Source organism: Heterocephalus glaber, unplaced genomic scaffold (genome assembly GCF_053883595.1).
Source record: "Heterocephalus glaber isolate CG9 unplaced genomic scaffold, H.glaber_assembly_v1.0 deba00000901, whole genome shotgun sequence".
NCBI classification, from domain to species: domain Eukaryota; kingdom Metazoa; phylum Chordata; class Mammalia; order Rodentia; family Bathyergidae; genus Heterocephalus; species Heterocephalus glaber.
The window spans coordinates 7934719-7951494 of record NW_028258171.1 but is presented as its reverse complement, the minus strand read 5'-3'; the positions used below and the strand labels follow the sequence as shown (position 1 = coordinate 7951494).

Sequence of the window (16776 nt, the reverse complement as noted above, 5' to 3'; positions counted from 1 at the left end):
GAATTCTAGAGCAAACTCTTCCACTTTCTATATCAACAAAAAAAACTCTACTCCTTTATTGTTGAAGCAGCCTTGATTAAGAACAACAAAAAAAAAGGCCCCAAAAAGCCATGAAAAATAAGAAATGCAGAGAATTATCCCCCGTAAGGCTGTCTTCTCACTAAATTGTTCCTCACAAAATGATGTATTGAATTTTTGTGTAGCTGGTAATGCAATTATTAAATGTATATAAGTCAGAGTTACATATGTACCTAATAAGAGTACAAAAGTGAGTGGTTAACAAATGACTTATGTATAAATAAAAACTCAATGCTATTTCTTTTTTTTTTTAATTATTTTATTGGTACATTGTAGGTATACAACACAATTACATTTCTCATTGGGAATTGTACCTTTACATAATGCATCTTGGTTCTTATTTTTTCCCCATTCCTAGCCCTCCCTTCACCCTCTCCACCCTTCCCTATTTACAAAGACTTTATTTCCATTTTTTCCATTTCTCAGCATTTTTCCTTTCCCTTCTTTCCTTTACCCTGCCCCTCCCACTATTGCTACCCCTTTGGCCCTTTTCTTCCTATTTTACATTATTGATTATTCATTCTAATCATTGGTACATTTTAGGTATACAATATAATGACATTCATCATTGGAAATGTGCACCTTTACCTGGTCTCTCTTGGTTCTTATTTTTCACCCTTGCCCAGCCCTCCCTTCAACCACTCCAGTCCTCCCTATTTACAAAGATTTTGCTCCTATTTTTCCATTTTCTCATATTAATCCCATTCCCTTCTATCCTTTCCCCCTAGCCCTCCCACTTCCTTCCCCTTTGCCCCTTTTCTTCCTATTTCACGTTACCTATTATACATTTAGTCCTTATTTACACTTTCAGTTTCTCACATCAGAGAAACTATTCGGTATTTACACTGTGTCCTATTTATTTCACTTAAGAGTACGGCCTCAATGTGCATCGACTTAGCTACAAATGTCTCTAATTTCTCATTTTTTATGGTTGAGTAGTACTCCATTTTATTAAAAAACCACATTTTCTTTGTCCAATCTCCAGTTGATGGGCATTTGGGCTGTTTCCAAGTTTTAGCTATGACAAACTGTGCTGCTATGAACATGGGTGCACATATATCACTGTGGTATGATTCTTTTAATTCTTTGGGGAAGATTCCCAGCAGTGGAATACCAGGGTCAAATGGGATTTCCAGTCCTAGTTCTTTCAGGTATCTCCATACTGATTTCCACAGTGTTTGCACCAGTATACACTCCCACCAGCAGTGGAGCAGGGTTCCTCTTTCCCTACAGCCCTGCCAGAATTTGTAATTGGTTGATTTCATGATAGCAGCCATTCTTTCTGGAGTGAAGTGGAATCTCAGCATTGTTTTCATTTGCATCTCTGGAATGACCAGTGATGTTGAACATTTTTTCATGTATTTATTTGCTATTTCTACTTCCTTGTTTGAGAAATGTCTGTTCACTTCAGATGCCCATGTTTGGATTGGATCTTTAAATTTGGGAGGTCTGATCTTTTTAAGTTCTTTATAGATTCGAGATAGTAGACCTTTGTCTGAGGAAGACCAGGTGAAGATTTTTTCCCACATTGTGGGTTGTCTCTTCACACTGCTGGTGGTTTCTCTTGCTCTGCAGAAGCCTTTTAATAAGAAGAGATCCCACTTGTTGATTGTTTGTGCTAGTTCACAGGCAACTGAGGTTTCGTTCATAAAATCTTTTCCTACACCGAAGTCTTCAAGGGTTCTACCTAACCTCTGTTCCAACTAGTTCAGAGTTTCTATTTTAATATTTAGATCTTTAATCCATTTTGATTTTAGTTTAGTGCCTGGTGAGAGATACAGGTCTAGTTTTAATCTTTGGCAATTTGAAGCCCAATTTTTCCAGCACCACTTATTAAAGAGGCTATCTTTCCTCCAGTGAGGGTGTTTGGCTCCTTTGTCGAAGATAAGATGGCTGAGTGTGTCTGGCATTGTTTCTGCATCTTCTAATCTGTTCCACTGGTCTTCTGGTCTGTTTCTTTGCCAGTACCATGCTGTTTTTATCACAGTAGCTTTGTAGTAGAGTTGCAGGTTGGGGATTGTGATACCACCTGCCATGTCTCTGTTACCTAGAATTGCTTTGGCTATTCTGGGTCTCTTCTTGTTCCAAATGAATTTTTGGATTGTTTTCTCAAGGTCTGTTAAGTATGCTCCTGGGATTTCAATTGGGATTGCATTGAATCTATATAACAGTTCTGGAAGGATGGCCATTTTCACTATATTAATCCTTCCTACCCAGGAGCAGGGGATGTCTGTCCATTTTCTCATATCATTTCCAATCTCTTTTCAGAGTTTTCAGAGAAGAGGTCTTTGATTTCTTTCATTAGGATGATTCCTAGGTATTTCAGTTTTTTGGATGCTATTGTGAAGGGAATTATTTGCCTTATTTCTCTCTCAGTGAATCTGTCATTGGTGTAGAGGGAAGCTATTGATGTTTGTGTGTTGACCTTGTAACCAGCTACTTGACTGACTTTGGTTATTAAGTCTAGAAGACTTTTGGTGGAGTTCTTGGGGTCTTCTATATAGAGTATCATGTCATCTGCAAATAATGACAATTTGACTTCTTCATTTCCTATCTTTATTCCTTTTATTTCTTTCTGTTGTCTAATTGCTGTGGCTAATGTTTCCAGAACTATATTGAACAAGAGTGGTGATAGTGGACATCCTTGTCTTGTTCCTGATTTGAATGTGAAGGATTTCAGTTTTTGACCATTTAGTATGATATTGGCTGTTGGTTTTTCATAGATGGCTTTTATCAGTTTGAGGTAGAGACCATCTGTTCCAATTTTTGTAGTGTTTTTATCATAAATGCATGTTGGATTTTGTCAAATGCTTTTTCTGCATCTATGGAGATAATCATATGGTTTTTGTCCTTGGTTCTATTGATATAGTGTATTACTTTGATTGATTTTCGTATACTGAACCATCCATGCATTCCTGGGATGAATCCCACTTGATCAGGGTGTATGATCTTCTGGATGATCTTCTGCATTCTGTTTCCCAGTATCTTATTAAGGATTTTTGCATCTATGTTCATTAGTGACATTGGCCTATAGTTCTCTTTTTCAGTTGGGTCTTTCTCTGCTTTGGGGATCAAGGTGATGCTTGCTTCCAGGAATGAATTTAGGATTATTGCTTCCCTTTCAATTTCAATGAAGAGTTTCAACAGTAGTGGCAGCAGTTCCTCTCTAAATGTCTTGTAGAATTCAGCAGTGAAGCCATCAGGGCCCGGGCTTTTCTTAGTTGATAAGTTTTTAATTACATTTTCAATTTCATTGGTTGATATTGGGTTGTTCAGAATTTTTAGGTCTTCTTCATTCAACTTTGGTAATTCCTATGTATCTAGGAATCTGTCCATTTCTTATGTGTTTTCCATCTTATTGGCATATATGTTCTGGAAGTAGGTATTGATGATCCTCTGGATTTCTGCTGGGTCTGTTGTAATTTCACCCTTTTCATTCTTAATTGCATGGATTTGGGCCTCTTCTTTCCTTTTTCTGACAAGGTTGGCTAAAGGTTTGTCAATTTTATTGATTCTTTCGAAGAACCAACTCTTGGCTTCATTGATTTTTTTGTATCATTCTCTTAGTCTCCATTGCATTGATTTCTCCTCTGATCTTTATAAATTCTTCCCTTGTATGAGCTTTGGGTTTGTCCTGCTCTTCTTTTTCTAGAAGCTTGAGGTTCAGCACCAGGTTGTTTAATTGGGCTCGTTCTGCTTTCCTAATATGTGTATTCACTGCTATGAATTTCCCTCATAAGACTGCTTTCATTGTGTCCCATAGATTCCGATATGTTGTATTGTCATTGTCATTTAATTGAAGGAACTGTCTGATTTATTTTTTAATTTCCTCTGTGACCCATTGGTTACTCAGAAGTGTGTTGTTCAATTTCCACATGTTTATGAAATTTTTTCAGTTTCTTTTGCTATGGATCTCCAATTTCATCAGAGTATGGACTGATAATATACAGGGGATAACTTCAGTTCCTTTGCCCTTACTTAAACATGTTCTATGTGTGAGTATGTGGTCTATTTTGGAGAATGGCCTATGTGCAGCTGAGAAGAATGTGTATTCTGACTTTGTGGGGTGGAAGACTCTGTAAACATCTGTTAAGTTCATTTGTTCAAGAGTTCGATTGAGTTCTAGTATTTCATTACTTATTTTTAGTCTAGTTGATCTATCTATTTGTGACAGTGGGGTGTTGAGGTGTCCCACTACAATTGTATTAGTGCATATATGACTTTTTATGTCCATTAGTATTTGTTTTGTATAGTTGGGTGCACTAGTGTTTGATGCATAGATATTTATGATTGTCATCTCTTCCTCTTGGATTCCTCCCTTTGCAAGGATGTAGTGTCCTTCTTCATCTCTCTTAATCAGTGTTGGTTTGAAATCTACTTGATCTGCCAAGAGGATATCCACTCCTGCTTTTTTTCGGGTTCCTGTCACATGCAGTATTGTTTTCCACCCTTTAACTTTCAGTCTATGAGTTTCCTTTTGAATTAAGTGTGTTTCTTGTATGCAGCATATTGTTGGATTTTGCTTCTTGACCCATTCTGCCAGTCTCTTTCTTTTGATTGGTGAATTGAGACCATTAACGTTGATGGTTATAACTGAAATTTATTGACTTGTCATTGCCATGACTTTTTCTTTTTGTTTGGGTCTCCCCCTTTACATTTAACTTCTTGTCATGCCAGATGGGTTCATTCTGCTTTGCTTCCTGGGTTGTGATCCTCAATGTCTGTTCCTAGGATATTGTGTAAAATTCTTTGGAGTGTTGGTTTGGTATTCATGAAGTTCCTAGGGTGCTCTTTGTCATGAAAGTATCTTATTTCTCCATCCATTTTGAAAGATAGTTTTGCAGGGTACATCAATCTGGGTTGGAGACTGTTTTCTTTTAGGGCTTGGAATATGTCCCTCCAAGCTCTTCTTGCCTTGATGGTTTGTGTTGAGAAGTCTGCTGTGATTCTGATGGACTTTCCTTTGTATGTGATTTGTTTCTTTTCTCTGACTGCTTGGAGAACTTTGTTCTTCTGTTGTGTTTCTGGAATCTTAACAATTATATGCCTATGTGTAGATTTTTTTTGATCAAGGCTATTTGGAGTCCTATATGCCTCACTTATCTGTATGTCAAGCTCTTTTCCCCTGCTTGGGAAGTTTTCTGCCATTATTTCTCTGAAGAGATGTTTTATGTCATCTCCACTCTCTCCTGTTTCTTCATTGAGCCCACTCAGTCTTATGTTATTCTTCTTTCCATCATCTAGCAGCTGCTGGATTGATTTCTCATGTTCCCTTATAATTTTGAAGCAGTTTTTCTTTTCCTGGTCACTAATTGCAATCTTCTCTTCTATATCTGAAATTCTGTCCTCACTTTGGCTCATTCTGCTGTGTAGACTTTCAATGGAGTTTTTCATGTCCTGGAAATGTATTTGTATCTGTTTTATGGATTCCATTTGTTTCTTATGTTGGGATTCCATCATGTTCCTGAGCTCCTCTCTAGATTTATTAATCATGTCTTGCACTAGGGGCACAATTTCTCCTGTTATCTGAGAAATTATTTCTGATTTCATTTTTTCCAGATCCTCTTTTGTTGCCAGTTCAGTGGGTCCAGGTGGTTGAGTATCAGAGTGTTCCATCTCATTTCCCTTTGGGGTTGCTATAGGTGATCTGGAAGTCTGGTTTTGAGACTTATTTATGTGTTTTCTCATTTCAACTGGGGCAGGGGGCTGTTAGTGCCTGCACAGATTACCTTCTCTGAGCTGGGAGAGGTGGGACAGGGGCTTGCAGCAGAGGTAGGGATGGTGGCCCAAAAGCCCTTTTCTGTGGGCTGGGAGCAGTGGGAGGGATGGTGGCCAGGAAGCCCCTTTCTCTGGATCAGGAGCAGTGGGATGGTGGCTCAGAAGCCCCTACCTCTGGGCCAAGAGCAGTGAGAGGGATGGAGGCCCGGAAGCCCCTTCCTCTGGGCCAGGAGCAGTGGGACAGAAGGTGGCCCAAAAGCCCTTTCCTCTGGGCTGGGAACAGTGGGTCAGGGACTCAGAAGGCCCTACCTCTGGCCCAGGAGCAGCGGGGCTCAGTACATTGGTCTGGTTGTCTGGTGTCCTCTGTGTCTTTATAGTGTGGAACCAGGTGGCTGCTTGTCTGCAGCGGGGTGATTCAGGATCTTCTGCACGACTTGGGACCTTGGTAGGGCATGCACAGACCTGCCTGTCTGCAGCAGGCTGATTTGGCATGTTCCCTGCAACTCAGGACCTCAGTAGGGTGTGGGCAGACCTGTCTGTCTGCAGAGGGGTGATTCGGCATCTTTCACACAACTCGGGACCTCAGTAGGCATCCTCAATGCTATTTCAAAAGCCCATAGATAAACACTTTCTATTGACTTTGTGTCTTGTATTGCTTTAAATAAAAATTTTAGAAACATTTTGCTTCTTATGCAATGCTACTGTGTCATAGGTCATAAGTTTCCTTGCTCTTGGCTGTTTTGTGTTGAATTTCTTAAAATTTCAACCTAATATTCTATTCAGGTAGCATCATTGTGATTATACTAATCAAATTACCTGTGTAGCAATGATGTGAAAACATTACAAATGTGCTATTCAGAAACAGTAAAACATTGTGCACAACCAAATCTCAAAGACAATTCTTAATTTTATTTTAATTGTTCCATTTTAGTTTGTTGTAGAAATAATTTTAATACAACTAATTTATTTTAGTTATCCCTTTTTATCAAAATGAAAATATTTTTGATATAGCTCCCCTTAGTGTTTATTCTTTAGTAAAACCACACTTAAAACACATTACATTCTTCAAACTATGCAATATTAAGATCCAATGTAAAGAACAATTAGAGTATTCTTAGAATTTGTATAGTTTAACTTTTTGCTGTAAGAGCTTTTGCTGATTTTATTGGCAAATTATATTTGTATTTTGTAAATATGTCTTCAATTTTTAAGTTTCTGTCTTAACACTAGGAAAATAATAGTTACAATCCCATTTGCTAAAAGTTTACTTATGTAAACTAAATTTTACACTTAGAAATCTCAAATAATAGATACATTGCTTTAATAATTTTCCTTCATTTACTTTAGACTTTTTCAAACTTCTACTGGTCATCAATCAAAGGGGTTTATTTTCTTTCTGACAATAAAATTTTTATTGCAAAGTAAATTATGGCACAAAAAAAAGCATCAAATGTGACTTAGAACTATGCATTGTTTCAAGGGAAAAGTCAATTGTCAGATTCTTTCATCATTCTATTTACACATTTGCTGTCAATTCTAAATATAGCTTTGCCTGAATATTTTGCTGTTATCATTAATGAAACATTATGCCATTGAAATTCCTACATTTTAAATTCCATAATAGGCAGCAAGGCTTGTCATGTTTTGACTACTTATAATCAAGGCACCAAGATTTATTTAAGCTATTTAAGCTAACAGATAATTATTATTTATAGTAGAATAATGATCAACTATCACAAGTTTCTGCTGAATATGGAAATTTCATAGCAATTCTCAGATACATATTAAGAGCTAAGGATCTGTTGCTCTTTTTATAACTGCTCTTGAGAAGGGAGTGGTGTCAGCAAGATGGCAGAATAGGGGCTTTCTCCTCTCATCTTCCACAGAAGCATTGATTTAGACAGCTACTTAGGGTTGAGAACTCCGTGAGAGAGTAGGAGTCCTGTAAAGGAGCTCCAGCAATTGCTGGTGAAGAATAATCTGAGAATAGGTGCCCTGAAGGGGTCAAGAACAGTTTCACTTTACCTACTTCACCCCTCTCTAAGGCAGCAAAGCTCAACGCCAAGAAAAACATTTGCATGTAATCTCTCACACAGAGGAAAGGAACAAATAATGAACGAGCACATGACTTTCCAAACCATGAGGGATACTGTCCCAAAATAAGCATATTTCTTCCTTGCCTCATCCATACTACTGAGATGACTGAGTTGCTGGGTGGATGAAAAAGGTTAGAGTTGGGGAAGAGGCTGTGGAAACTGTCACTGCATGAGGATTCCTACCCACTACCTTATGGGATACCCCACTGTGGAATTCCTACCCCCACTCTTAGTTGGTCCATGGTTATCCCAAACATTCTCCATACTGCACCTCCCTCCCCACCAGGCCATCTCCTAAATTATGCCCTTTCAGATAGCAACTGCCTTGTCTTATGCATATGATCAACTTGAATCCACAGGCACAGAACAATGAGCAAATTAGGGCACTGGTCTATGGAAAATAAATGGAAAACTCTTAGCACTCAAGCTACATTTGGAAGACTGACAGAAAAAAATACAATTTTAAGAATCTACCCCACTTCAGAGAAAAAATCATGTGCAGAGTATACATCCACATAAAAGGTCTCAGAGAGCCTCAGAAACCCTAGCCAAGTTGATTGGTAGAGATGTTTCTCTCCAGAAGGCAGTCAGTAAAGAATGGAGGAGGAGACTCCTTTCTCAAATCTGAAGACAGCAATGCAAAATCTCAAGGACCATTAAAAATAAGAAAACCTGATACCAAGGGAATGTAATAATATTCCATTAATCAACCTTAGAGAAATCGAGATCTATGAATTGTCTGATGAAAAATTAAAGTAATTGTTTTAAATAAGTTCAATGTACTACCAGACATTACAGATAGAGAACTAAATGAAATTAGAAAAATGATACATTAAGAAAATTAATTTTTAATAAGGATTAAATAAGGATAGGAAACCATATAAAACTAATGTTCTGTAGCATTCAATGAATGCAATGAAAAGTGCAAGAGAGATATGATAGCAGATTTGTTCAAGCAGAAGAAATAATGTGTAAGTTCAAAACAAGTCATTTGAAAATATCTAGTCAGAATTTAAAAAAAGGGAAACCTAAAATAGAATGAAGAAACCCTACAGGAAATATGAGACACCATTAAAAGCATACATTGAGAGGGTATAAGAAAGAGAAGAATGTACAGAAAAGTTATTTTAAGAAATAATATTGAAAACTTCCAGAAATATGAGGAAGATACAGACATTCAGGCACATGAAGCTTAAAGGTCTCTAATACGGTTCAAATAAAAAGCATTTTTTCATTAAGACAAACTATACTCAAATTGTCAAAAATAAAAGATATGATAGAATTTGAAAGCAGCAAAAGAGGTTCATCACACACAACAGAACCATATAAGCAAAAATATTGTAAGCCAGGAGAAAGATTATATATTAAAAGTATTAAAAAAAAAAACTGCCAACCCAGAAACTTTAGCAAAGGATCCTTCACAAATGAAAGATCCAGACAGCCCCAGAAGAATCAAAAGCTGAAGGAACTCACTAAATGATTTCTCCTAAAAAAAAAAAAAAAAGCTACAGAAATTTCTTCAAACTGAAACAAAAGAATGCTAATTAAAAAATGAAAATAGACAAAAGTATAAAAGTCATTGGTAAAGATAAAGATATGTATAATCAAATTTGGAAAGTTCCAGTAAAGGTGATATATATATATAACTTTTAATTTTACTATAAAGGTTAAAAAACAAAAATAGTTTTAAAATAACTAACTTCTCAAGATTAAATATCATTTGGTTTCTTTTACATAAGAAATCCAGAGTAAAAATAAAGAGCAAAATAAAAGACAGATAAAAGGAAGGAGGGAGACAGATTATTTTCAAAGGGGAAGGGCATCAGGAATTGGAAGTGGAGGAGAAGGGGAGGCATAAGAGATTTTAAAAAGGAATTAAGATTTGTTATCTACATGCATCAACTCCACACAAAGAATGTAAACATTATGTACAGCAAACATGTACAAAATAAAAGGAAAAGGAAAGAGATTGAGAGATAGGTAGAGCAGGAAAGGAGGGAAAAAGAAAACAGGTGAAAAAAGGAATGAAGATGTATTATGTTTGTGTACCACTTCTACACAAGGAATGGAAACGTACTACACACAAATGTGTAGTGATAAACTATATAAATGTGATAATTTGTTAATGGATAGACAATTTTTAAAACATAGACTCTGATAGCAGAATCCAAATATGGAGAGGAGATAAAAGAATAGAAATTTCCTATATAATCAATTTATCAGCTTAAAATATATCATAGTTTGTTGTTCTTTTGCTTTTTGAGACAAGATCTCACTATGTAGGCTGGGCTTGTACTCACCATGTAGCCCAGGCTGGCCTCAAACTCACAGAGGTCCTCCTGCCTCAGCCTCCCAAGTGCTGGGATTACAGGCAAGTGCCACCATGCCTAGGAAAAAATATAGAGAAAACAGTCAACTTATAGTATTATAGAATTGCCACTAAATCACAAATGAAAACCATAATAATAGATAAAAAAAGGAACAAAGGTTTCATAAAAGAGCCAGAAAACAATGAATATTATGGCTATAGTAAGTGCTTATGTATCAATTAATCAATTTGCATTTAAAGTAACTTCTCTAATAAAAAGATACAGAATGGTTATATGGATTTAAAAATTTAAAAAAATATAAACTGACTACAAGAGACTTACTTCAGATTTAAAGATACAAAAATACTGAAAATGAGGGATATAAAAAATATTCCATGCAAATGGAAATCAAAAGAGAGGAGTAGCTATATTTATATTGGATTGTATAGATTTTAAGTCCAAAATTTTAAGTTGAAGAAAAGAAGGTCATTTTTATTCATAAAGGGATGCATTCATCAAGTTGTCTTTGTTTATAGGCTATGACCTTATATACAGATAACTCTACAGACCACTAAAAGAAACCTGTGAGAAGTAATAATTTTAGCAGTGTCAGTATACAAATCAACATATAAAAATCAGTTGCATGTCTATAAAGTAACAATTTTTGTATGTTACCAAGAAATTAGGAAAACAATTTCATTCAAGAGCATAAGATACTTAAGAATAAATTCAAACCACAAGGTGAAAGATTTATTCATTCAAAAGTATAAAACTTGAGAGAAGTTGAGCCAGTCCCAGCACCCGGAAGAAAGCTCCCCAACTGCCATCCCAAGCTCCTAGGGCAGAGAAGGTAAGCCGCCTGGGCGCCAGAAGGACCACCACCCCACGCTGTGGAAAAGAGAAGACACATAAACAAGCCTCAAAAACAGATTTCTGGATCACCTACAGCAACCCCAAAGGGAAACAAGATGGAACAATCTGATATTCAACCACCTGGACTCTCTGAACTGGCAAAAAAAGAGGATCTGGGAAAAATGAAATCAGAAATAATTACTCAGATAACAGCAAAGATTTTGCTTATGATGCAAGACATGATTAATAAATCTAGAGAGGACACAGATAAAAAGGTAGAGGATCTGAGGAACATGATTGAATCCCAACATAGGAAACAAATGGAATCCATAAAACAGATGCAAACAGATTTCCAGGAGATTAAAAACTCCATCGAAAGTCTGTGCAGCAGAATGAACCAATGTGAGGACGGAATTTCAGATATAGAAGAAAAGATTGCAATTAGTGACCAGGAAAAGAAAAATTGCTTTAAAATTGTAAAGGAACATGAGAAATCAATCCAGCAGCTGCTAGACAATGAAAAGAAGAATAACATAAGACTGATTGGTGTTAATGAAGAAAGGGGAGAGAGTGCAGATGACATAAAAAAAACTGTTCACAGAAGTGATGGCAGAAAACTTCCCAAGGAGGGGAAAAGAACTTGACATACAGATAAGTGAGGCATATAGGACTCCAGCTAGCCTTGATCAAAGAAAATCTGCACATAGGCATATAATAGTTAGGATCCTAGAAATCCAACAGAAGAACAAAATTCTACACACAGTGAGAGAAAATAGACAAATCACATACAAAGGAAAGCCCAACAGAATCACAACAGACTTCTCAATGCAAACCCTCAAGGCAAGAAGAGCTTGGAGTGATGTACTTCAAGCTCTAAAAGAAAACAACCTTCAACCCAGATTGATGTACCCTGCAAAATTATCATTCAAAATGGATGGAGAAATAAGATACTTTCATGATAAAGAGCACCTCGGGAACTTCATGAATATCAAACCGGCACTCCAAAAAAATTTTAGACAATACCCGAGGAAAAGACAAGGAGGATCACAACCCCAGGAAACCCAACAGAATGAATCCATTGGGCATGACAAATTAAATGCAAAGGGGGAGAATCCAACAAAAAGGAAACGTCATGACAAGGCTTTTAAAACTTTTAACTTCATCTCCCTAATGAGTGTATAATTCAGTCTTGTAATTGTACTGATTAGTATTTTTCTGATTCTAGAGTTGCACACCATTCCTTGTGCTATACTGGCTATTTATCATCTTCTTATGTCTACTTTTTAATTGGGTTGCCTATTAATGAGCTCTAAGAATTCTTTATATATTCTGGTCATAGGTTATGTGCAGTATAAATATGGTCTGTTTAAGGACTACTTTTCATTTTAATGATGTCATTTAAAGTTCTAAATTTTGATAGACTCTCATTTATCAATTTTTTTCTTTTATACATCATGTCTTCTGTATCCTAGGTAGTTCTTGCCTACCCTGAATTCGTAAATATTTTCCCTTATAATTTCTTCTTAAAGATTTATACTTTTAGGCTTTCTTATTTAGGTTCATAGATCACTTCAAGTAATTTTCATGTATGGAAATAAAGGGTTGAGGTTAATTTTTTATATATGGATACCAGGTGTTCTAGTGCCATTTGCTGAAAACACTATCTCTTCCTCGGCTCTTGAATTGAGTTTATATTCTATAAAATGCTAATGTTAAATAATCTTTCAAAACTCAGTGGACCATATATGAGTGGTTCTATTTCTAGATTCTCTGTTTTATTCCAATGATCTATACGTCTTTCCTTACACCAACACTGCCTTGATTACTGTAGCTTTAGAAGAAGTCTTAAAATTAGGTACTAAACCTCTTCCAACACTGTTTTTTTTTCTTTTTTTTCTTTTTTTAACTTTTCTAGGTCCTTTGTACTCCTACATAACTTTTAAATTTCAATATCCAATTCTTCATTTATAGCAAGTATACACAGACCTGAATTTTTATATATACCTTGTGTTTTCTGATCCTGCTAAATTCAAATACAAGTTCTAGGGACTCCTAGAGATTTCTTAGTATTTTCTCTGTAGATCATCATTTCATCTACATATATAGATTTTGCTCCTACCTTGCCAATCCTATCCTAATTGTGTCATTTTATTGCCAGACTATTTTGGTGGGGACTAGGTTTCAAAGTTTAATGGACAGATAAAGAGGAAGCATATTTGCCCTTGTTCCCCACCTTAAGGAGAAAGCATTGTATCTTCTCAATTCATATAAGGCATTCTCGCTGGAAGTATGGAGTACATGTCTTTAATCTGTTGAGAAGTTTCTGTTCTACTTCTAGGCTCCTGATAGCTTTTACCATAAACAGCTGTAGAATTTAGTCCAATACTTTTTCTCCAAGTAGTGACAGGATCATATGACTTTTTCCTTTCCTCGATTAAAATGATGACTTTGGGGGATGGATCTTCCAATGCTGAACCAACACTGCCATCCCTATAACAAAACCACTTTCTACATACTGCCAGATCTGACTTCTAATAGTTTGTTTTGTTAAACAAATTTCTATCTATGTTCATACTTTTTTTTTCTATTATCTTTATCCAGTTTTAGGATTAGCACAATGTTGAGTTCCTAAAATGAGGGGAGAAGTGTTCCTTCTTTTTTCTGCTTCAATTGTTTGATATAATTTATCATTTAAAATGTTTATGAGCCTGCTGTTGTCATATAGGTAGGTTTTCAAGCTAGGAATATACTTTTTTTAATAGGTGCTATTCAAATTTTATATTTCCTCCAGAGTTAGTTTCATTAATTTGTCTTCCAAGGTACTTCTTAGAAGTTTTCAAATTTATTTCAAAACAGATTTTTGAAATATGATTTCTATATCCTTTTAAATTCTGTAAAATCTGTGGTAATGTTTCCTAGATCTTGATATTGTAATTTAAGAAATGTATAATTGATATTGTGTAATAGGAAGAAAAGGTTTATAGGAGCAGGGGAAGTGGGAGAGTTAGGGGAAAGGAAAAAGGGGAAAAGAAAAAATATGAGAAAAGGGAAAAAATGGAAACAAAGTCTTTGTAAATAGGGAAGGGTGGAGGGGGTGAAGGGAGGGCAAGGGAAGGGAAAAAAAAAGAACCAAGATACTCATGTAAAGGTACACGATCCCAATGATGAATGTAACTGTATTTCATACCTAAAATGTACCAATAAACTTAATGGGGAAAAAAAAAAGTATAAAACTTGATGAAAGTAATATAAGATATAAATATAACATATATGTCATGTCATGAACCAAAAGAATGTTTTCAAAATTTCTATACTACATAAAATGATACACAGACTCAACACAATCTCTATCAAAATCCCAATGACATTTTTATAGACAGAAAAGAAATCCTAATATTGGTATGGAGCAACAACAGATCTAGAACAGCTGAATCAATCTTGAATAAAAATAAAACGCTGGCAGTACCAAACATCCTGATTTCAAACTTTATTACAAAGCTATAGTAATTAAAATAGTATGATATTGTCATAAAAAAACAAACACATATACCAATGGAACAGAATAGAAAACCCAGAAAATGGATGCAAGCATATAGTCAACTAATCTTTAACAAAGGTGCCAAGAATACTATATAAAAAGATGATCTCTTCAATAAAAGTTGATAGGGAAGTTGAATCTCAATACAAAAAAAAAAAAATTACTTAAATCCTTCACAAAAATCAAATCAAAATGGGTTAAAGATTTTAAAATGAGCCCAGAAATTATAAAATTCCTAGAAAAGCAAAGAGGAGATGCTCTACATCTTTGGTCTTAACAGTGACTTTTCACTATATGACACCAAAATTACAGTCAACAAAGACAAAACAGTAGGACTACATTAAATTTGTTTCAGCACAGCAAAGGAAACAATTAACAATTAAACAATGAAAAGAGAATCTACAGAATAGAGTAAAACATTTGTAAACTAAACACTTAAGGGGTTAATAGGCAAAATGTAGAAGGAACTCAAAAAAATCTATTTTTTAAAATTTTTTTAAAAGGGGAAAAATCTTGAATAGATATTTCTCAAGAGATATACAAATGGTCAAGAATGGTTTATGAAAAAGTGCTCAAAATCACTAATCATCAAGGAAATACATACAGTTCAAACCACAATAAGGTAACACCTTGCAATTCTTAGGATGGCTATTATCAAGAAGTCAAAATATAAAAAGTATTATTGAGAATATGGAGAAAGAGAATTCTTATTCATTACTGGTGAGAACATACATTGGTAGAATCATTATGGAAAACTACATGGAGTTGTCCTAAACAATTAAAAATAGAACGGTCGTATGAATCAGCTACCCCAATTTGGGGTATATACTCAGAAGAATAAAATCACAATCTTAAAATTCATAAGTATTGTTAGTATTAGGAACTTTATTTTAAAATTTTATATAATTTAGGTCACTACATTTCCTTTCAATGAAATAACCACTAGATTTTTGAGGTTTTATTTTTAATCCACTGAGAGTTGATCCTGGTGTTAAAGAATATTACATATGGAATACACTGTCTGAATTCAACCAACCTCATATTTTAGAGCAGCCACTTAAACTCTTTTGATCTATTTGAGCTACTATAAAAAATATAATAGGGCCGGGGATTTAGCTCAGTGGTTCCGCCACCTGCCTCACAAGCACAAGTTCCTGAGTTTGATCCCTGGTACCAAAAAAATAAAATAAAATAAAATAAAATAAACAGTGTGTTACTTTATAAAATCAGGAATTTATTTTTATAGTTCTAGAGGTTGGGAAGTTCAAGATCAAATTATATTTCCTAAGTCCTGTTTCCTGGCTCCTAGATTTGCTTTCTCCCTATGTCCCCATGTGGCAGCTCCGGGGCATGTTCTCTGTAAGCACACTAAGCCCATCCCTGAGAGCTCTGCCCTCATGACCTAGACATCTCCCAATGGTCCTACTCCTCAATAGCACCACACTGGCGACCAGGTTTCAACATATGAATTCGGGGCGGGGTGGGGGAATACAAACATCTGAACCTTAGTATTCTTTTTGCCTCAGCTTCCTTCTCCTTAATATTTACCACCTATTTCATTTCTTTGAGGTGAAGATGAAATATATCAATTATGTAAAATAGTTTAATACCTGAACATACATAAGTTCTCAGTGAGAACAGTGATTTTATACACACACAGAGAGACACACACACCACTCTACACCCATAAACACAATGAGTAAGCGATAAGAATGGAAGAAAATTCCTTTGGTTGATAGAGTACTATTTAATTAATGTATATATTGTTAGCATCACGCTTGCCATAAATGTAAGTATTCAATAAATATTAACTTTTTATTCATCTATATTTCCCAAATTCTGATTCAGTTGTTTTCAAATTTTACTAAGTAAACTTTATTTAAAATGTTAGCTGAACTGATTTACTTTCTCTATTGAATAATCTTTTTAAAGTTTGTAAAAGATGATGTCCACATGGTTGATGAAATATTTGACATTCCACAAAGATTCAAAACACACATTTCTATCAGAATAATTGTTCTTGCACAAGATAAATATGTATATTGTGGCATCTTCTATATAGACCATTTCATTATTAATGTGGTTATAAGTAAAATTCAAAATCTTCAAGTCACAAAAAAGCTATAAATATTTCATGACAGATTTAGGCTATTAAATCACACTTACAGGGAATTCAGCAATCCAC

At 35.2% G+C, this 16776-nt stretch overlaps 1 long non-coding RNA gene across 1 annotated transcript in view; it reads right to left on the bottom strand.

Annotated features, from left to right (window-relative positions):
- Positions 1-16776, bottom strand: part of LOC110350753 (uncharacterized) — a 238657-nt gene that overhangs the window by 165549 nt on the left and 56332 nt on the right. The window contains exon 3 of the long non-coding RNA XR_002397584.2: positions 10193-10279. This is a non-coding gene — a long non-coding RNA (uncharacterized LOC110350753). The remainder of the gene's footprint in view (positions 1-10192; positions 10280-16776) is intronic.